Source organism: Mirounga angustirostris, unplaced genomic scaffold, assembly GCF_029215605.1.
Source record: "Mirounga angustirostris isolate CCGP_5_RB_7025 unplaced genomic scaffold, mMirAng1.0.hap1 SCAF_15, whole genome shotgun sequence".
NCBI lineage: Eukaryota > Metazoa > Chordata > Mammalia > Carnivora > Phocidae > Mirounga > Mirounga angustirostris.
This window is the reverse complement of record NW_026991723.1, coordinates 1691302-1715204: the sequence shown is the minus strand read 5'-3', so window position 1 is coordinate 1715204 and position 23903 is coordinate 1691302. Positions and strand designations below refer to the sequence as shown.

Below are 23903 nucleotides of genomic sequence, written 5' to 3'. Positions count from 1 at the left end.
ACCCCCTACCGGACTGGGCCTTGGGCGACCCCGTGTGGTAGTTGCCCGCTGCACTCCATGGGCCCCTTCAACTACAGGCCCTTGGGCTTTTGCAGAACTTGTGAAGAATCAGGCAAGTAAAATCAAACGGACTTCCCCGTACAAGAGAAGGGTGGCTCAGGTGAGCAGAAAATCGTTTTAATTTATAGGGCCCTTGTATTTTTTAATAATAATAAAAAAAATGGTTACCTGGATGTGTACTTGTCCTCCATCCTTCAGATTCACCCCTGTGTTTACGTTTAAATAACAGTGCAAAATTAACGAACTTCTAAAAAAAAATGCCAAAGGTACTGGTATTGTTCTTTTTTTAAAGAAAATACTGAAGTTCATTAAAAAAATAATAATTAGAGGAAAAATGAGGAAAAACTTGTTCACCTTAAAAATAAAACTGCCAGGGGCACCTGCGTGGCTCAGTTAAGTGTGGGACTCTTGATCTCAGCTCAGGTCTTGATCTCAGCCTGTGAGTTCAAGCCCAGCGCGGGGCTCCCTGCTGGGGGTGGAGCCTACTCATAACATAACATAACATAACATAACAACACTGCCAGTTATTTTAACAGCAAAAACAGGTTCATTGAGAAATAGAGGATTGCAATCCCAGACAAGCAGGTTTTGGCAAAACCATCAACAAGTTCAGGAGCGAAGAAGAGAAAGCTCTTTTAACGAAGAACGGGGGCTTTGGGAGGGGCTGTTCTAAACTAAAAGTCCATTGGAGAGAACCGGGAGCTGGAAGTGTAGTGGCTTCTCATTGGCTGGGCTGCTGCAGGGGAGTGTGGAGGAGGAGGAAAACTACCTAACTCCTCCTGGGGTAGTAAAGTAGCATCCCAAGGTCTATCTTTTCCTATTGGTCTGCAACTGTCCATGAGTGATAGGAATTGAGAGCTCCTCCTGCCGGCCTCGCGGCTCCATTCTTCTTCTTCTTTTTTTTTTGGCTCCATTCTAAATGAGGTTTCCTTTTATTTTCACATTTCCCCTTTTCAATCAAGATCTTTCTTCAAAAGTACTGCTGATCACGAGTCAGGTTTTTTATGTTTAGCGGTTTTGTCCCTCGGTGCCAGGAAAAATGTTTCCTGGTTGTCATAGCCTACATCAGAGGGAAAATGCATAGCAGTTGGAAACCACTTAAGGCCACATTTGATTAACAAAGAAGGTTAGGAGAGAGAACTCTCAGGTACTCTAACCTGAAGTCCGTTATCTTCTCAAGATCATAAGTGTATGGGGCACCTGGGTGGCTCAGTCGTTAAGCGTCTGCCTTCAGCTCAGGTCATGATCCCAGGGTCCTGGGATCCGGTTCCCTGCTCGGCAGGAAGCCTGCTTCTCCCTCTCTCACTCCACCTGCTCCTGTTCCCTCTCTCACTGTGTCTCTCTCTGTCAAATAAATAAATAAATAAATAAAATCTTAAAAAAAAAAATCACAAGTGTTGGAGATCATCTTGGGTTGAGCCAGCATTGCTTTTTTGGGTACATGAAGGGTTTTTTTAAGTTTGACCAGGCAACAAAATATGAAACTTAATTATATACAACAGAAGTAACATAACAATTCCAAATTGTACAATGGTTCTAAACCAGGAATCTAGGTCTGAAAGTAGCCAACTAAAAAATCTATTGGCCTTTATTCCAACTTAGGGGAGAATGGTTCTCATGAAGGCAAACCTGGGATCATGTATACCTCCTGGAAGTTTCTGCTTAAAGCAACCATAATGGGGTGCCTGGATGGCTCAGTCAATTAAGCACCTGCCTTCAGCTCAGCTCATGATCCCCAGGGTCCTGGGATAGAACCCTGAGTTGGGCTCCTTACTCAGCAGAGAGCCTGCTTCTCCCTCTGCCTGAAGCTCCCCCTGAGAGGCGCTCCCCCTGAGAGAGCTTGTGCTCTCTCTCACACTATCTCTCTCTCTCTGTCAAATGAATAAAAAAAAAAAAAAAAAGGCAACCACAAAAGCTGATAGTGGATACTGCAAGAGCACACTGAAAGAATTAACCAAGTATATTTGGGAAGATACAGTGCAGATATAAATATGAAACAACAGCTGATGAACTTTTTGCAAAAACAGCACAACTTCAAAGACATTCTAAAACAATGTTGTTATCTCAAAAGAACGGTTTGGGGCCAAATCTGCTATTGATAATACAGCTTATAAGCCTGTAAATTCAGAGATCATGAATTTAGAGAAGAATTCAAAGTCAGTTAATAGTTCAGAAGTAAGAAGACTCTTGTGAATTCTGAACCTTCTATCCCTTTGAAGAACACAAGTGAAAATTTTACTTGTCCTGGGATCATAATGAGGTTGTTTCTTAAAAAAAAAACAAAAAAACAATAAGAAGAGATTTCCCCCTTTCACAAGAACTTGGATAAAGCAGAAAGGGGCATTTGTCTCCCTACAAAAAAGAGAAGAAACAACAGTGAGAAGAAGATATAGTGGCCTGGTCCAGACATCATGGAAAAGCTGTCTGGTCAGATGATGTATGTTGTCTGCTTCAATTCTGGGAAATCTGTACTTTCTAGACATGTCTCCCAAGGCAAGGAAAACAAAAGCCAAAATAAACTATTGGGATTATATCAAAATAAAAAGGTTTTCAAATCAAAACCACACTGAGATACCACCTTACACCAGTTAGAATTGCAAAAATTGACAAGGCAAGAAACAACAAATGTTGGAGAGGTTGTGGAGAAAGGGGAACCCTCTTACACTGTTGGTGGGAATGCCAGTTGGTACAGCCACTTTGGAAAACAGTGTAGCGGTGCCTCAAAAAAATTAAAAATAGAGCTACCCTATGACAGCAATTGCACTCCTGGATATTTACCCCAAAGACACAGATGTAGTGAAAAGAAGGGCCATATGCACCCCAATGTTCATAGCAGCAATGTCCGCAATAGCCAAACTGTGGAAAAAGCCAAGATGCCCTTCAACAGATGAATGGATAAAGAAGATGTGGTCCATATATACAATGGAATATTATTCAGCCATCAGGATGAATACCCAACTTTTACATCAACATGGATGGGACTGGAGGGGATTATGCTAAGTGAAATAAGTCAAGCAGAGAAAGTCAATTATCATATGGTTTCACTTATTTGTGGAACATAAGGAATAGCATGGAGGACATTAGGAGAAGGAAGGGAAAAATGAAGGGGGGGAATTGGAGGGAGAGATGAACCATGAGAGACTATGGACTCTGAGAAACAAACTGAGGGTTTTAAAGGGGAGGGGGGATGGGGGGATGGGTTAACCTGGTGATGGGTATTAAGGAGGGCATGTACTGCATGGAGCCGTGAGTGTTATACAAAAACAATGAATCATGGATCACTACATCAAAAACTAATGATGTATGGTGACTAATATAACATAATAAAATAAAATTTAAAAATTAAAAAAATTAAAAAGTTTTGCATAGCAAAGGAAACCACTAACAAAAAGGTAACCTACTGAATGGGAGAAGATATTTGCAAATGATATATCTGATAATGGGTTAACATCCAAAATATATAAAGAACTTATATAACTCAACACCAAAAAAAACAATCCATTTAATAAATATCAATAAATAAATGTCCTGAATAGACATTTTTCCAAAGAAGACATATATATGGCCAAAAGGCACACAAAAAGATGCTCAACATCACTAATCATCAGGGAAATGCCAATCAAAACCATAATGAGATATCACCTCACATCTGTCAGAATGGCTAAAATAAAAAAGACAAGAAATAACAAGTACTGGCAAGGATGTAGAGAAAAAGGAACCCTCATACACTGTTGGTGGGAATATAAACTAGTACAGCCACTGTGGAAAACAGTATAGAGGTTCCACAAAAAGTTAAAAATGGAAATACTATATGATCCAATAATTCCACTACTGGGTATTCACCCAACAAAAATTAAAACACTAACTTGAAAAGATACATTCATCTCTATGTTTGTTGCAGCGTTATCAACAACAGCCAAGTTACAGAAGCAACCTGAGTACACTGATAGATAAATGGATGAGGAAGATGTGGTATGTATACATACATACATACACACACACACACACAATGGAATATTACACAGCCATAAAAAAGATGAGATTGTGCCATTCACAACATGGGTGGACCTTAAGAGTATTATGCTAAATGAAATAAGTCAGACTGAGAAAGACAAACACCATATGATTTCACTCATATGTGGAATCTTAAAAAAATGAATAAACAAAAAGCAGAATTAGAACTATAAATACAGAGAAGAAATTGATGGTTTCTAGAGAGAAAGGGTGAAGTGATTGCCAAAATGGGTGAAAGGGAGTTGGACATACAGGCTTCCAATTATGGAATGAATAAATCATGGGAATAAAAGATACAGCATAAGGAATATAGTCAGGAATATTGTGATAGTGATGTATGGTGACAGATGGTAGCTACACTTGTGAATATAGCATAATGTATAAACTTTTAAAATCACTATGTTGTACACCTGAAATTAATGTAACAGAGTGTGTCAACTATGCTCAAATAAAAAAAATAAACAAATTACTTTTGGTTAAGTCAGTGCACATGAGGAACGACCATAGTCTTTTTAAACATAAAATCCTCTGGAGTTCCAATATATGTGTGTGGCGGGGGGACCCTCAAAGTATTTTGATGCCTGAGATCCCATTTCTTAGAGGTTTTTCTCTAGAACATAAAGAAAAATACCAAAACAACACAGTTTCAACAGGAACAGCCTGGCTCCAGAAGGAATCAAACGAAAGGCCAGCATGGTTCCAGTAAGAACAGTCCAATTCCAAAAAGAAGCCAGACTGGAGGCTAAATGGGTACTCTTGGAAAAAACAAAGCCTTAAAACAGATCCTGAATAAAGCCTGGAGAGCTGGAACACAAAGAGAGCAGAGCTCAAAACCCAGGAGAAAATTTACCCTCACACTATATGGTCAGCAGGACCCAATTAGCCCAGTTGGCTCTGTGGGCACCAGCACCTGTTTGCTCACTAGCCTTGGTGTGGTTGAGGGTCTTTGCTGGATCTCATTTCTGATCACAAGTAATGTTAACCTTAGAAATAAAACTGCCAGTTATTTTACCAGTAAAATATAGGTTTATTTGGGAACAGCAGAGGATTGCAACCCGGGACAAGAAAGCTGTGGCAAACCATAGGCGAATGCAGAAATCAAAGGATTGAAAGGTTCTTTTATAGAGGAAAGGGGAATTGGGGAGGGGCTGTTGTAAACTAAAAGTCCCCTGGAATAAATGGGGAGCTGGAAGTGTATTGGCTTCTCATTGGCTGAGCTGTGAGAATCTCTCATTGGCTGAGCTCTTGCCCGGCAGAAGAAATCTTCCTTCTTCCTGCTGGGTTAGTAAAGTAGTAGCTAAGTGGTGTTCATTTACAAGGTGCATCTTTTCCTGTTAGGTCTGCAATTGACCATGAGTCGTAATGTGGGAGAGTGTGAGAGTTCTCCCTACTGTCCTCCTGACTACATGCTAAACCAGGTTTCCTTTTATTAATTTTTACAAAGTAAATGTGAAAACACTTAAAGCTGTAAAAATTAAAACTAAAATTATTTTAATACAAAAATCATTGATCAGATGTAACAGAATAGAGAGCTCAGAAACATCAAGGCCTTTATAAAGAGACACATACTCTTTTTCTAGGAATTTGACAAGTGTTTTCAAATTACTTCCTATTAGCTTTGGCTCAAAATGAAGTAACAGGAACCAGATTTAGCCTCCTGCCTATAATAAATTTTAAAAGGAGATGGGTTTGAAGACATTGGTTATAAGACAACGAAGAGCAGTGAACCTTGAGAGATAAGTAATAAACCAGGTAATCCCTTGAACTTCCCTGGATGGAGACAAACTTCAGGTCATAAGCCAGAGAAGGGAAACCCAAGTGGAGGATCTTCCCCCTCAAGTATCAGCTGATTGCTGAGCAACAAAGGCCTGTGCAACCCTGAGGAAAGAACCACTGGACAGGATTAGAAGGAAATACTGTGAGCTCACATATGCCAGGAATAGTGCCTGTTTCCACCAGACAGACTGAAAAATCTTCATAATTCACATGGCATGGAGGAAAACTACTCAAAAGGGTTTTGCCTCAATAGTGGGGCAAAATTAGGCCTGAATGCTTAATAGAGATAATTCTTTTTTTTTTTAAGATTTTATTTATTTATTTGACAGAGAGAGACATGGTGAGAGAGGGAACACAAGCAGGGGGAGAGGGAGAGGGAGATGCAGGCTTCCCGCCTAGCAGGGAGCCCGATGTGGGGCTCGATCCCAGGACCCTGGGATCATGACCTGAGCCGAAGGCAGATGCTTAACGACTGAGCCACCCAGGTGCCCCTAGAGATAATTCTTATATTCAATTTGGGGGAGAGAACATGTGTCTCAGAAATCTTAAAAGTCGCTTTCATTTTTGCATGAATTACGTATGCAGAATTACACATAGTCTTATATAAATAAATTTTAAAGAAGCCTAAATTCATGGTCTCCATAAAGTGAGTTGTACACTTAATATGATCCAATTAAAATAGCATTTGCATACTTTTCAACACCAAAAGTAATTCTAATATTATCTGGGTGGCTATATTCATCAATACAATGGTGATAATCAATAAAGCTTAATTTCCTGTATTATTAGCATTTTAATCTAAAACTAAAATAATCAGTGTGATGATGGTGCAAGTCAACTGAACAGAACTAAAGGGAAAGTCAGTAAAGCAACCAGGAAGGGAGAAGCAGAGAGAGAGGAAAAGTGAGAGAATGGTTTCAAATCAGTTTGAAATGCTTGAGAAAATAGTTATTTGTGGGAAGGTAAGCTAGCTCACAAAACAAATGTAAAAAGAAATCAAAGACATAACATGATGAAGTATAAATGATTTTGAAAACTATCTTGTGGTATGGAAGGCTTTTGTATGAATTACACCAAAGCAGAGACAAGAAAAGAAGGCTTCAAGACAGCAGCACCAGGACAAGTGTGCTAATGCTCATAGGCAGAGGTCTCTCTCATCTCTCTGGCTGAAGTCCAGCTGAAGTTACTGAGTCTGCTATGGAGAAAGAGAAGGGACATTTCTGGAACTTCTTTAGTGCTGGCTTAAGTTTTGAAACCACAGAAGAAAGTCTGAGGAACTACTGTAAGCCATGGGGAAAATTTACAGACGGTGTGGTAATAAGAAATCCCTCATGCAAGAGTTCAAGAGTATTGGGTTTTGTAATTTTTTCATACATGACAGAGGTTGGTGCTATCATGGCTGCAAGATCTCATTCAATTGATGGGAGAGTGGTTGAGTCAAAATGTACTGTAGCAAGAGAAATCTGGAAGACCTGGCACTCATGTAACTATGAAGAAGCTACCTGTGGTGGAATTAAAGAAGATACTAAGGAACATCACCTAAGAAACTATGCAAGGAATATGGAAAACTTGGTACCACTTGAGATCATTACTGATAGGCAGTCTGGAAAGAAGAGACGCAGTGGTTTTATTACTTTTGATGATCATAATCCTGTGGATAAAACTGTACTATGGAAATACCATACCATCTGTGGTCAGAAATAAGAAAGTCTTTGTGCAGGCAAGAAATTCAGGGGATCAAAAGTTTCAGGAGTGGCAGAGGGAGGTATTTTGCTGTGAAGGATTAATGCAGAGGCAGTGGATCAGGAGGCAAGATTAGAGGAGGTTCTGATGGGTATGGAAGAAGACATGCAGGGGCGCCTGAGTGGCTCAGTTGTTAGGCGTCTGCCTTCGGCTCAGGTCATGGTCCCGGAGTCCTGGGATCGAGCCCCGCATCGGGCTCCCTGCTCCACGGGAAGCCTGCTTCTCCCTCTCCCACTCCCCCTGCTTGTGTTCCCTGTCTCGCTGTGTCTCTCCCTGTCAAATAAATAAATAAAATCTTAAAAAAAAAAAAAAAGGAAGAAGACATGGATTTGGAGGTGGCTATAATGGGTATGGAAGAGGATTTGGAGGTGGCATTTTTGGAGGCAGCATGGTTATGAAGGAGAAGAATAGAAGAATGAAGATATAGTGGTGGAGATATAGGCTGTGGAAACAGGGTGGGGGCTACAGAAGTGGTTTTGACAACGATATAGGAAGAAATTATGCAAGTGGAAATTACAATGATTTTGAATATAACTAGCAACCTTACAACTATGGTCCTGGAAGAGTGGACATTTTGGTGGCAGCAGTAACACAGGGGGACCATGTGGTGAAGAAAACTATAGTTCAGGAAGGAGTGGAGGAAGTGAGGATTGTGAGGGAGGAACCAATAATGAGTTTCTTTCTATATTCCATGGGTTTCACTGTATAACTTGGAGAGGACAAGAGCCCAGAAGTAGCAAAACAGCTTTAGGTTATCAAAATAACAGTATTTAGAAAATTTATATCTCAGACATGCATAAATATGGGATAATATGGTCATACTTTCCCCAGCATACAATTATCCTGTATACAAATGAAGACACTAACCCTTTTTCCAGAAAATGATGCAAAGACCTTAAATAATGTTCACTCTTCTCCTTGATATCCTATAACTTAAATACCATAATGTTTTTTCTGCAGAAAAAGCATTTGACAAAATACAACATCCTTTTCCTGATTAAAACTCTTCAGAGTATAGGGATAGAGAGAACATTCCTCAAGTTCATAAAATCCATCTATGAAAAACCCACAGTGGATATCATCCTCAATGGGGAAGAGATGAGAGCCTTTCCCTTAAGATCAGGAACACGTCAAGGATGCCCACTCTCGCCACTATTGTTCAACACAGTACTAGAAGTCCTAGCAACAGCAATCAGACAACAAAAAGAAATGAAAGGTATTCAAATTGGCAAACAAGAAGTCAAACTCTCTCTCTTCGCAGATGACATGATACTTGATGTGGAAAACCCAAAAGACTCCACCCCCAAATTACCAGAACTCATCCAGCAATTCAGTAATGTGGCAGGATACAAAATCAATGCACAGAAATCAGTTGCTTTCTTATCCACTAACAACGCAACTATAGAAAGAAAAATTAGAGAAACGATTCCATTTACAATAGCACCAAAAACCATAAGATACCTCGGAATAAACCTAACTGGAGAGGTAAAGGATCTATACTCTAGGAACTACAGAACACTCATGAAAGAAATTGAAGAAGATACAAAGAGATGGAAAAATATTCCATGCTCATGGATTGGAAGAATAAACATTGTTAAAATGTCTATGCTAACCAGAGCAATCTAGGCCTTCAATGCCATCCTGATCAAAATTCCAATGACATTTTTCAAAGTGCTGGAACAAACAATCCTACAATTTGTATGGAATCAGAAAAGACCCTGGGGTGCCTGGGTGGCTCAGTTGGTTGGGCGACTGCCTTCGGCTCAGGTCATGATCCCAGGGTCCTGGGATCGAGTCCCACATCGGGCTCCCGGCTTGGCGGGAAGCCTGCTTCTCCCTCTCCCACTCCCCCTGCTTGTGTTCCTGCTCTCGCTGTCTCTGTCTCTGTCAAATAAATAAATAAAATCTTTAAAAAAAAAAAGAAAAAGAAAAAGAAAAGAAAAGACCCCGAATCGCCAAGGAGATGTTGACAAAGAAAAACAAAGCTGGAGGCATCATGTTGCCCAATTTCAAGCTATATTACAAAGCAGTGATCACCAAGACAGCATGGTACTGGCACAAAAACAGACACACAGACCAATAGAATAGAATAGAGAACCCAGATATGGACCCTCAACTCTATGGTCAAATAATCTTTGACAAAGCAGGAAAAAAACATGCAATGGAAAAAAGACAGTCTCTTCAATAAATGGTGCTGGGAAAATTGGACAACTATATACAGAAGAATGAAACTCGACCATTCTCTAATAGAATACACAAAGATAAACTCAAAATGGATGAAAGGCCTCAATGTGAGACAGGAATCCATCAAAATCCTAGAGGAGAACATAGGCAGTAACCTCTTCGACATGGGACACAGCAACTTCTTTCAAGATACATCTCCAAAGTCTAGTGAAGCAAAAACTAAATAGATTTTAAATAAAAAAAAAGTTTACATTCCCACCAACAGTGTAAGAGGATTCTGCTTTCTCTGCATCCCCTCAACATGTGTTTGTTTCCTGAGTTGTTAATTTTAGCCATTCTGACCAGTGTGAGGTGATATCTCATTGTGGTTTTGGTTTGTATTTCCCTGATGATGAGTGATGTTGAGCATTTTTCATGTGTTTGTTAGCTATTTGTATGTCTTTTTTTTAATTTAAATTCAATTAGCCAACATATAGTACGTACATCATTAGTTTCAGATGTAGTGTTCAATAATTCATCAGTTGCCTATAATACCCAGTGCTCATCACATCATGTGCCCTCTTTAATGCCCATCACCCAACTACCTCATCCCCCCCATCTCCCCTCCAGCAACCCTGTTTGTTTCCTATAGTTAAGAGTCTCTCATAGTTTATCTCGCTCTCTGATTTCCCATTGAGTTTTTCCCTCCCTTCCCCTATGATCCTCTGAGCTGTTTCTTATATTCCACATGAGTGAAACCATATGATAATTGTCTTTCTCTGATTGACTTATTTTGCTCAGGATAATACTTTCCAGTTCCATCCACGTTGATGTAAATGGCAAGTATTCATCCTTTCTGATGGTTGAGTAATACTCCATTGCATATATATACCACATCTTCTTTATCCATTCATCTCTCCATGAACATTTGGGCTCTTTCCATAGTTTGGCTATTGTGGACACTGCTGCTATGAACATTCGGGTGCATGTGCCCCTTTGGATCACTACATTTGTATCTTTGGGGTATACCTAGCAGTGTAATTGCTGGTTCATAGGGTAGCTCTGCTTTTAACTTCCTGAGAAACATCCATACTGTTTTCCAGAGTGGCTGTACCAGCTTGCATTCCCACCAACAGTGTAAGAGGGTTCCCCTTTCTCTGAATCCTCGCCAACATTTGTTGTTTCCTGTCTTGTTAATTTTAGCCATTCTAACTGGTGTGAGGTGGTATCTCATTGGGGTTTTGATTTGTATTTCCCTGATGCCAAGGGATGTGGAGCATTTTTTCATGTGTATGTTGGCCATTTGGATGTCTTCTTTGGAGAAATGTCTGTTCATGTCTTCTGCCCATTTCTTGGCTGGATTCTTTATTTTTTGGGGTGTTGAGTTTGATAAGTTCTTTATAGATCTTGGATACTAGCCCTTTATCTGATACGTAATTTGCAAATATCTTTTCCTATTCCATAGATTGCCTTTTAGTTTTGTTGACTGTCTCCTTTGCTGTGCAGAAGCTTTTTATCTTGATTAAACCCCAATAGTTCATTTTTGCTTTTGTTTCCCTTGCCTTTGGAGATGTGTCTAGCAAGAAGTTGCAATACCATTGAGAGTGCTTATTGAAAGATATGAACTTATTGTCATCATGCTACCTGTGAAGACCCTGTTTTTATAGATTGTCTCTGTAAATTTCTTTTCTATATCACTCTTATATCACTCTTGGGGTCTTTCTCCTTTTATAGAACTCCCATCAATATTTCTTGCAGGGCTGGCTTAGTGGTCACATACTCTTTAAGTTTCTGCCAGTCTTGGAAGCTCTGCATCTCTCCATCCATTCTAAATGACAGCCTTGCCAGATAAAGTATTCTTGGCAGCATGTTCTTCTCGTTTAGTACCCTGAATATGTCTTGCCATCCCTTTCTGGCTTGCCAGTTCTCTGTGGATAGGTCTGATGTTATTCTGATGTTCCTCCCTCTGTACATTAGGAATCTCTTCCCCCTCACTGCCTTTAAGATGGTTTCCTTGGTTCTACTATTTGCGAGTTTTACTATTACATGCCGGGGTGTTGGCCTGTTTTCCTTGATCTTGGGAGGGGTCCTCTCTGCCTCTAGGACATGAATGTTTGTTTCATTCCCCAGATTGGGGACATTCTCAGCTACGATTTGTTCAAATATATCTTCTAGTCCTCTCTCTCTCTCCACCCCCTCAGGGATTCCAATAATTCTGACATTGGAACATTTCATGGTATCACTTATTTCTCTGATTCTATTTTCATGGATTCTGAGTTGTTTTTCCCTAGCCTCCTCTTTTCCCTTTTTGTCTATTAATTGGTCTTCTAGATCACTAATTCATTCTTCTGCCTCACTTACCCTAGCTGTTAGATTATCTAGTTTAGATTGGATATCATGGATAGCATTTTTAAGTTCTGCCAATTCAGCTTTCATTTCTGCCCTTAGAGACGCTATGTTGCCATTAATCGATTTCTCCCTTCTAGCTATTATCTTCACAATTGCTATCCTGAATTCCATCTCCGACATCTTGGTTATATCTGTATCCATTTGTAAATCTGTGGCAGAAGTCATAGTCTCTGAGTCTTTCCTATTTTGGGGGTTCCTCCTCCTAGTCATTCTGTTGATGGGTGTTTGAGGGAATGTACAGAGTCCAAATTATTGACCACAACCCAAGCAAGATGCATCTGTTTTAAAGGGACCTTAGGGTTGTCAGCCTCTTGTTCTCTCAGCCTGTCTTCTGGGGGAGGGGCCTGCTGCACTGTTACTCAGGGAACCCTGTTTGGGCAGAGTTGCCCTGCCCCCTGTGGCAGTGGATGGGCTCAGTGAAAACCGTTTTTTGGGGGCTTTTGATCTCTGGCGGCTTTCCCTGGTGGCTTTCCACTGGGAAAATTGGACTGCTATATACAGAAGAATGAAACTCGACCATTCTCTAACACCATACACAAAGATAAACTCAAAATGGATGAAAGACCTCAATGTGAGATAGGAATCCATCAAAATCCTAGAGGAGAACATAGGCAGTAACCTCTTTGACATTAGCCACAGCAAATTCTTGTAAGATACATCTCCAAAGGCTAGTGAAACAAAAGCAAAAATGAACTTTTGGGACTTCATCAAGATAAAAAGCTTCTGCACAGCAAAGGAAGCAGTCAACAAAGAGGCAACCCACAGAATGGGAGAAGATATTTACAAATGACACTACAGACAAAGCGTGATTTCCAAGATCTATAAAGAACTTCTCAAACTCAACACCCAAAAAACAAATAATCAGGTCAAAAAGTGGGCAGAAGACATGAACAGACACTTCTCCAAAGGAGACATATAAATGGCTAACAGACACATGAGAAAATGTTCATCATCATTAGCCATCAGGGAAATTCAAATCCAAACCACATTGAGATACCACCTTACACCAGTTAGAATGGCAAAAATGGACAAGGCAAGAAACAACAAATGTTGGCGAGGTTGTGGAGAAAGGGGAACCCTCTTACACTATTGGTGGGGATGCAAGTTGGTACAGCCACTTTGAAAAACAGTGTGGAGGTGCCTCAAAAAATTAAAAATAGAGCTACCCTATGACCCAGCAATTGCACTACTGGGTATTTACCCCAAAGACACAGATGTAGTAAAAAGAAGGGCCATATGTACCCCAATGTTCATAGCAGCAATGTCCACAATAGCCAAACTGTGGAAAGAGCCGAGATGCCCTTCAACGGACAAATGGATAAAGAAGATATGGTCCATATATACAATGGAATTTTTTTTTAAGATTTATTTATTTATTTATTTATTTATTTATTTATTTGAGAGAGAATGAGATAGAGAGCATGAGAGGGAGGAGGGTCAGAGGGAGAAGCAGATTCCCTGCTGAGCAGGGAGCCCGATATGGGACTTGATCCTGGGACTCCAGGATCATGACCTGAGCTGAAGGCAGTCGCTTAACCAACTGAGCCACCCAGGTGCCCCTATACAATGGAATATTACTCAGCCATCAGAAAGGATGAATACCCAACTTTTACATCAACATGGAGGAGATTATGCTAAGTGAAATAAATCAAGCAGAGAAAGTCAATTATCATATGGTTTCACTTATTTGTGGAACATAAGGAACAGCATGGAGACATTAGGAAAAGGAAGGGAAAATGAAGGGGGAGGAATCAGAGGGAGAGATGAACCATGAGAGTCTATGGACTCTGAGAAGCAAACAGGGTTTTAGAGGGGAGGGGAGGGGGATGGGGGGATGGGTTAGCCTGGTGATGGGTATTAAGGAGGGCATGTACTGCATGGAGCACTGGGTGTTATACGAAAACCATGAATCGTGTATCACTACATCAAAAACTAATGATGTATTGTATGGTGACTAACATAATAAAATTACATTAAATTTTAAAAAAAGAAGTTGTAATACCATAAAGTAAAACAGTACTAGAATTATTGGGGTCCCAGAGCAAGAAGAAAGAGAGAAGGACAGAAGGAATATTTGAGCAAATCATAGCTGAGAACTTCCCTACTCTGGGGAAGAAAACAGGCATTCAAGTCCAAGAGGTAGAGAGAACCCCATCAAAATCAATAAAAATAGATCAGCACCCTGATATATAATAGTGAAGCTTGCAAATTTCAGAGAAAGAGAAAACCCTGAAAGCAGCTTGAGACAAGAAGTTCTTAACCTACAGGGGTAGGAATGTTAGACTGGCAGCAGACCTATCCAAAGAGACCTGGCAAGCCAGAAAGGGCAGGCAGAATATATTCAGGGTACTAAATGAGAAAAACATGCAGCCAAGAACACTTTATTCAGCAAGGCTGTCATTCAGGTTGGAAGGAGAGATAAAGAGCTTCCCGGACAAACAGAAACTAAAATAATTTGTGATCACTAAACCAGCCCTGAAACAAATATTAAAGGGGATCCTATAAGGGTCCCCTTTAGAGAAATGTCTGTTCATGTAAGGGAAGAGAGAGCCCAAAAGTAACATAGATCAGAAAGAAACAGAGAGTGTACAGAAACGAGAACTTTACAGGTAATACAATGTATGTCTTTGGAGAAATGTCTGTTCATGCTTTCTACCCAATTCTTGACTGGATTATTTGTTTTGGGGGTGTTGAGTTTGATAAGTTCTTTACAGATTTTGGATACTAGCCCTTTATCTGATATGTCATTTGCAAATATCTTCTCCCATTCCATAGGTCGCCTTTTAGTTTTGTTGATTATTTCCTGAGGTTCCTCAAAAAGTTAAAAATAGAACTACCCTATGACACCACAATTGCACTACTAGGTATTTATCCAAAGGACACAAAAATAGTGATTCAAAGGGGCACATGCACCCTAATGTTTATAGCAGCAATGTCCACAATAGCCAAAATATGGAAAGAGCCCAGATATCCATCGAGGGATGAATGGATAAAGAAGATGTGAGACACACATATATACACACATATATACACACATATACATACATATATACATACCCAATGAAATATTCATCAGCCATCAAAAAGAATGAAATCTTGCCATTTGCAACAATGTAGATGGAACTAAAGTGTATTATGCTAAACAAAATAAGTCAGTCAGAGAAAGACAAATACCATATGATTTCACTCATATGTGAAATTTAAGAAACAAAACAGATGAACTTAGGGGAAGGGAAGTTAAAAATAAAATTAGATAAAAACAGAGGGGGAGGCAAACCATAAGGGACATTTAAAAATAGGGAACAAAATGAGGGTTGCTGGAGGGGAAGTGGGTGGGGGGATGGGGTAATTGGGTAAAGGGCATTAAGAAGGGCACTTAATGTAATGAGCACTGGGTGTTATATGCAACTGATGAATCAATAAACTCTACCCTGAAACTAATAATTCACCATATGTTAACTAACTTGAATTTTTAAAAAATTTTTTTACAAGAGACAAAGGGTATTATATATTAATAAAAGGTCCAATACAGTAAGAAAATATAACAATTGTAAGCATTTACACACCTACTGACAGACCATCAAAATATATGAAGCAAAAACTGACATAATTGAAGAGAGATATAGACAGTTTTTCAATAACAATTGGAGCCATCAATACCCCACTTATCATAATGGACACAAAAACTAGACAGAAGATAAGAAAATGGAGGACTTAAACAACACAATATACTAAATAGATCTAACAGACACATACAGAACACTCAACCCAACAACAACAGCATACACATTCTTCTCAAGTGGTCATGGAACATTTTCCAGGATAGACCATACATTAGGCCACAATTTGGTTTCATTAGATTTTAAAAGATACATATTGTACAAAGTATCTTCTCTGACCACAAGAGGATAAATTAGAAACCAATAACATAAAGAAAACTGAAAAATTCAAAAAATTATAGAGACTAAACCACAAACTTTGAAACAACCAATAGATCAAAAAATATCACAGGGGAAATTAGAAATAGGAGATGAACAAAACCAAAAACACAGCATACCAAAACCTATGGGACACAGCAAGAACAGGGTTAAAGGAGAAGTATAGCTGTAAGTGTTTCCATTAAAAAAAAAAAAAAAAAAAACAAGAAAGATTTTAAGTCAACAACTTAACCTTACAACTTAAGGAACTAGAAAAAGAACCAACCAAAACCCAAGCTAGCAGAAGGGAGGAAATAATAATGATTAAAGCAGGGATACATGAAATAGAGATAATCAATGAAACCAATATATTATTCTTTGAAAGGATCAAAAAATTGACAATACCAGCAGCACTTTTCACAGAGCTAGAACAAACAACCCTAAAACTTATATGGAACCACTAAAGACCTCAAATAGCCAAGGCAATTTTGCAAAAGAAAAGCAAAGCTGGAGGCATCACAATTCTGGACTTCAAATTATATTAAAAAGCTGTAGTGATCAAGATAGTATGGTATTAGTACAAAAATAGACACACAGATCAATGGAACAGAATAGAGAGCCCAGAAATAAACCCACAATTATGTGGTCAATTAATATTCAACAAAAGAGGAAAGAATATCCAGTGGGAAAAAGACTGGTCCCTTCAACAAATGGTGCTGAGAAAGCTTAAAAGTAACATGCAAAAGAATGAAACTAGACTACTTTCTGACACCATGCACAAATAGAAATTCAAAACGGATGAAAGACCTAAATGCGAGACCCGAAACCATGAAAATCTTAGATGACAGTGCAGGTGGTAAGGTCTCTGACATAAGCTGCAGCAACATTTTTTCTAGATATGTCTCCTGAGGCAAGGGGAATAAAAGCAAAAATAAACTATTGGGACTACATCAAAATAAAAAGCTTCTGCACAGCAAAGGAAACAATCAACAAAACCAAAAGAAAATCTATACTTAATGGGAGAAGACATTTGCAAATGACATATCCGAAAAGGGTTAGTATCCAAAATATATAAAGAACATATAAAAGTCAACACCCAAAAGACAAATAATCCAGTTATAAAATGGGCAGAAGACATGAATAGACATTTTTTCAAAGAAGACATACAGATGGCCAATAGACAGATGAAAAGATGCTCAACATCACTGGTCATCAGGGAAATGCAAATCAAGGCTATAATGAGATATCACCTCGCACCTGTCAGAATGGCTAAAATAAAAACCACAGGAAACAACAAGTATTGGCGATGATGTGGAGAAAAAGGAACCAACCCTCTTGCAGTGTTGGTGGGCATGCAAACTGGTACAGCCACTCTGGAAAACAGTATGGAGGTTCCTCAAAAAGTTAAAATGAGAACTACCCTATGACCCAATAATCATGCTACTGTGTATTTACCCAACAAACAAACAAACAAAAAAACAACCCTAATTCAAAGGAATACATCCACTCCTGTGTTTATAGCAGCATTATTTACAATAGCCAAATTATAGAAGCAGCCCAAGTGCCCAACAATAGATGAGTGAATAAAGAAGATCAATAGATGAATAAATAAAGAAGATAATAAACGAATGAATAAACAATATAATGGAATATTACTTGGCCATAAGAAGAATTTGCAATGTCCTGGATTCAGCTAGAGAGTATAATGCTAAGTGAAATAAGTCAGTCAGAGAAAGACAAATACCATATGATTTCACTCATGTGGAATTTAATAAACAAAACAAACAAGCAAGGAGAAAGAGAGAGACAAGCCAAGAAACAGACTCTTAACGATAGAGAACACACTGATGGTTATGAGAGGAGAGGTGGGCAGGGGGATGGGGGAAATTAGGGATGGGATTAAGGAATGTACCTTCTGTGATGAGCACCAGGTATTGTATGGAAGTGTTGAATCACTACATTGTACACCTGAAACTAATATAACACTGTATGTTAACTACACTGAAATAAAATAAAATAATAAAGTAAAATAAAAGCCTGAAATAAACTCTTACATATATTATCAAAGGACTTTTGACATGGGTGCCAAGACCAATGAATGGGGAAAAGACAGTCTTTTTAACAAACGGTGCTGGAAAAACTGGATATCCATATGCAAAAGTATGAATCCTTACCTAACACCACATACAAGAGTAAATCAAAATAGATCAAGGAAATAACTCAAAAAGTACTTAAGAATCTAAAACAATAAAAGTCTTGGAAGAAAACGTGGGACAAAAACATGAGATTTAGCAATGATTTCTTGGCATAGGCAACAAAAGAAAAAACAGGCAAACTAAGCTTCATGAAAATTTTAAAATTGTGTGCTTCAAGAAACACTACACATTAAAAATGCTACCCATGAAAAGGGAGAAATATTTGCAAGTCATATATCTGATTAGAGATTAATCTTCACAAAATACACCCCTAAAACTCACCAACAATGACAAATCTCAACTCAAAACTGGGGCAAAGGACTTGAATAGACTCTTCTCAAAGGAAGATATACAAATGGCCAATAAGCACATGAAAAGATGCTCAATATCACTAATCATTAGGGAAATGTTAATCAAAACTACAATGAAATACCATCTTGCATCCATTAGGATGCCTACTGTTTAAAAAAAAAAAAAGAACCTAACAGAAAACAAGTGTTGGCAAGGACATGGAAAAATTGGAACTCTTGTACACCATTGGTGGGAATGCAAACTGGTGCAGCCACTGTGAAAAACAGTATGGAAGTTCCTCAAAAAATTAAAAATAGAATTGCCACATTACCCAGAAATTCCACTTCTAGGTACATAACTGAAAGAAATGAAAGCAGGGTCTCAAAGAGATATTTGTACACCAATTTTTATAGTAACGTTATTCACAACACCAAAACATGGAAGCAATCCAAGGTTCCATCAACTGATGAACCGATAAGCAAAATGCGGTCATTAAGGAGGACACATGATATGATGAGCACTGGGTGTTATACGCAACAAATGAATCGTTGAACACTACATCAAAAACTAATGATGTGCTAAATGTTGGTTAATTGAATTTAAATAAAAATGTGGTCCATATATACAATGGAATGTTACTCAGACTTAAAAAGGAAGGAACTTCTGCAATGTTCTGCAACATGGATGAAACTTAAGGATATTGTGCTAAGTGAAGTAAGCAATTCACAGAAGACAAATACTATGTGATTCTACCTACATGAGGTACTTAGAGTAGTCAAAATCATAAAGTATGCTAATCCATAAAGACAGAAAGTAGGCTAACATTAGAAGGTATAATGGTGGTTTTCAAAGGCTGAGGGGGAGGGGAGAAGGGGGTCATTGTTTAACAGGTACAGAGTCTCGTTTACAAAAGTTATAGGTGTGGATGATGGTGACAGCTGCAAAACAATGTGAGTGTATTTAATACACTGAACTGTACACTTAAAAACGTGAAGGTGGTAAATTTTTATGCATATTTTACCTCAATAAAAAAAGAAAAATATTCTATTCCTCCAGAATTATTCTCATTACCAAAATCTGTATTAGTCAGAACTCTCCATAGAAACAGAATAATAGGATATATTTATATCTATACATACATATTTTGTACAAAAGAAATTGACTCACATGATTGTGGAGGCTGGGAAGTCCAAAGTCTGCAGTGGGGACTGGCAGGCTCGAGACCCAAGAGAGCCAGTGGTATAGTTCCAATCTGAAGTCCAGTAGGCAGAAACCCAGAATTTCTGATAGTATAGACGAAATGTGAAGGCAGTCTGCTACAGAATTCCCTCTTACTTGGCAGGGGGTCAGAGTTTTGGTTCTATGTAAGCCTACAACTGATTAGATGAGGCCCATCCATATTATGAAAGGCAATCTTCTTTACCTTTCCAATGAAAACATTAATCTCATTCAAAAACGCCCTTGCAGAAACACTCAAAATAATATTTTACAAAATATTCAGTCACCTTGAGGCTCACTCAAATTCACAAATAAAATTTACTGCTGCTGGGTCTATGTTAGCCTACTTTCTGTCTCTATGGATTAGCCTACTCCAGACATTCTATATAAAAGGAATCCTACAAAGAAATGGAAAAACATTCCATGCTCATGGATTGGAAGAACAAATATTGTTAAAATGTCTATGCTACCCAAAGCAATCTACACATTCAATGCAATCCCTATCAAAATACCATCAGCATTTTTCACAGAGCTGGAACGAATAATCCTAAAATTTGTGTGGAACCAGAAAAGACCCTGAATAGCCAAAGTAATATTGAAAAAAAAAAACCAAAAACCCAAAGCTGGAGGCATCACAATTCTGGATTTCAGGCTATATTACAAAGCTGTAATCATCAAGACAGTATGGTACTGGCACAAAAACAGACATATAGATCAATGGAACAGAATAGAGAACCCAGAAATGGACCCTCAACTCTATGGTCAACTAATCTTCAACAAAGCAGGAAAGAATATCCAATGGACAAAAGACAGTCTCTTCAACAAATGGTGTTGGGAAAACTGGACAGCAATACGCAGAAGAATGAAACTGGACCATTTCCTTACATCATACACAAAAATAAACTCAAAATAGGTGAAATACTTAAATGTGAGACAGGAATCCATCAACATCCTAGAGGAGAATGCAGACAGCAACCTCTTTGACCTCTGCCACAGTTTTTTTTTTTTTCTTTTGACATCTTGAATGTGTTAATTTGTTCTGGCCTCCAATGTCAGCACTTTGATGTCATCATTTTGAATATGTCAATATGTTCTGGCCTCCAGTGTTACTGATAAGTCACCTAGTTAAATCTTATTGATGTTCCCTTACATGTAATGAGTTGGGTGGGTGGGGGGAGGTGCTGCTTTCTAATTCTTGTCTTTGTCATTTGAGATTTTGGCTATGATGTACTTGGGTATGGATCTCCTACTAGGAGTTCACTAAGCCTCTTGGATATGTGAATACATGTTTTTCACCAAACTTGGAAAGTTTTCAGCCACTATTTCTCCTAATTATTTTCTGCTCTTTTCTCTCTCACCTCTCCTCTGGTACTTGTATTATGCATATTTTGGTGCACTTAATGGTGTTCAATGTTTCTCTGAGGCTTTGCTCATTTTTCTTCATCCTTTTCTCTCTCTGCTATTGAGATTGCATGACCTCTATAAATATATTTCTAAGTTTGCTGATTCTTCTGCCAGTTAGAATCTACTGTTGAGTCCTTCTAATAAATTTTGCATTCTCCCTATTGTACTTTTCAACTCCAGAATTTCTATATGGTTATTTTTAATATTTCTGTCTCTTTATAGATGTTTTCTATTTTTTTAAAGATAATTTATTTATTTATTTGACAGAGAGAGACACAGCGAGAGAGGGAACACAAGCAGGGGGAGTGGGAGAGGGAGAAGCAGGCTTCCCATGGAGCAGGGAGCCCGATGTGAGGCTCAATCCCAGGACCCTGGGATCATGACCTGAGTGGAAGGCAAATGTTTAACAACTGAGCCACCCAGGCGTCCCTAGATATTTTCTATTTGATGACATTGCCATCATAGTTTCCTTTAAGCATAGTTTTTCTTTAGTTCTTTGAACAGATTTATAATGACTGCTTTGAAGTCTTTGCTAAATCTGACATCTGGGTTCTTTCACAGGCAGGTTTTTTTGCTTGCTATTTTTTCAGTGTATGAATCACAGTTACATTTTTTTGCGAGTTTTATAATTTTTTGTTGAAAACTGAACATTTTAAGTAATATATTGTAATAACTGAATGTTGATTACCCTATCCCCTCTCTATGGCTTCTTTTGTTGTTGTTTGCTTGTTTATTTGTTTAGTGATTTGGCTAGAGAAATTTAGTGAGTAGATTATTCTATTTCCTCTGAAGTTTGAAGACTCTGCTGTCACTCCTCAGAGGGTACAGTCCTGGGCATTCACACAATTACCCTGGGATAACAAAAGTTTTTGCAGGGTAACTGCTGAAAAGGAAAATCTTCCCTGATCTCTCTGTTATGTTGTTCCCCTTTACTGGTATTACACCCATCTGTTAAGCTTCACTAATGCTGTTTATCACTCTACTGTTTTTAACAAATTCTGGGGGGTAAAAACTGCCCCACAGTCAGATGTAATTAAATTCAGGAAGAGTTATTTTGGGGGGCCAGTATTTGAGGTTTGTTCTAACCCCTGGAAGGTTCTTCTTAACTGTCTTTCCCCCTGGTTTTCTCTAGTAAACTAGCTGGCCTACAATTAGCTGTTGTTTTCATATGGCTACCAGCCTCCTCTTGATTGCTTACCACCAAGGTTTTTTTGTTATTGTCCCACAAAACTGAGGCCTTGTTCATTCTTTTTCATTTCTATTTTTACTTCATTTCTATTTCCTCTATGTTGTTCTGATTGTGTAGTTTCTATTTATCTCTCATTGACTTCATTAATTCTTCCATCTAACATCCAAGCTATTGTTTTGCTCATCAATGAATTGTTAATTTCAGTTATTGTATTTCAGTTCTTTTTGTTTGTTTTAAGATTATGTATTTTTCTGCTGAGATTTTCTATTTTTTCATTTGTCTTAAGAGAATTTATAATTACTTAATGTATCATTTTTATGGTTGCTACTTTGAAGTTCTTGTCAGTAGTGTCAGTGTCACCAAGTTAGGAGTTAATATTTCATCCTCTGCTTAGTGGAAGCAGGAGGTACTATAATCCAAATTACAGAAAATCAAAGATAAAGAAAAAAATTCTGAAAGAGGGCATAGGAAAAAAAATCACCTTATCTATATAGAAACAAAGACAAGAATTATATCTGACTTCTCTTCAGGAACCATGCAAGCAAGAAGAGAGTGAATTGAAATACTTTAAAGTGTTGGTAGAAATAAAATACCAACCCATAATTCTGTACCTTGTGAAATTATCCTTCAAAAATAAAGGAGAAATAAGGGAATAAGAGTGCCACCACTTGCTACATGGAGTGGAAGTTGGGTGTAAGATCAACTTCTTGCTCAGCCCACTAACTCCATGGTGGAGAGGGAGAGTCCTAATGGTGTTTGGCTGGGGTAAGATACATGTTGTTAAAGTTTTTTGCTATCCTCTCAAGCCATATTTTTCTCAGTCCTTTGGCTAGGGGAACAGGGTTTTCTTGTAGCGAACCCTAGGGAAGAAAGAGAATCTGATTTCCAAAGCTACCACATTATAAGAGTCAAATGTCTGGTTTTCAACAAGAAAAAAATCACAAGGCACATGAAGAAAAAGAAAAAATGCCCATTTGAGAGAACAAAAGTAATCAACAGAAAGTGGCCCTGAAGAAACACAGGCATCAAACTCACTAGAAAAATACTTTTTAAAAAATTCTCTTAAAGATATTCAAAGAGCTAAAGGAAAGCATGGACAAAGACAGGAAAACAAAGTATGAACAAAATGAGAATATCAGTAAAAGACAGAAAATATAAAGACAGAACTAAAAAGAAATTCTGGAACTAAAATTATAGTAACTAAAATGGAAATTTCACAAGAGGGGTTCAAAAGCAGATTTGAGCAAGAAGCAATCTTGAAGATAGGAACATTGAAATGATAAAGTCTGAGGAACAGAAAGATAAAAGACTGAACAAAAGTGAATAGAACCTATGGGAACCAATAGAACACCATCAAGCAGAACAATGCATGCATTGCAGAATCCCAAAGAAAGAAAATGACAAAAAGAATAATTGAAGAAATAATGGCTATGAACCATGAGAGACTATGGACTCCGAGAAACAAACTGAGGGTTTTAGAGGGGAGGGGGTGGGGGGATGGGTTAGCCTGGTGATGGGTAGGTA

The 23903-nt window shown here is 38.4% G+C and overlaps 1 protein-coding gene across 18 annotated transcripts in view; it reads right to left on the bottom strand.

The window, feature by feature from the left end:
* The window catches only part of ZNF169 (zinc finger protein 169), a 159478-nt gene that overhangs the window by 68248 nt on the left and 67327 nt on the right, over positions 1–23903 (bottom strand). For 12 of the 18 annotated variants that reach the window (XM_064579356.1, XM_064579357.1, XM_064579343.1 and 9 more), the window contains 2 exons: positions 1218–1404; positions 229–1120 (listed from right to left, as the gene is read on the bottom strand). The exons of 3 other annotated variants lie outside the window; for them this stretch is intronic. The gene's annotated coding sequence lies outside the window, so the exon portion shown is untranslated. The remainder of the gene's footprint in view (positions 1–228; positions 1121–1217; positions 1405–23903) is intronic. 3 more of the 18 variants (XM_064579340.1, XM_064579348.1, XM_064579339.1) reach the window with 2 other exon arrangements.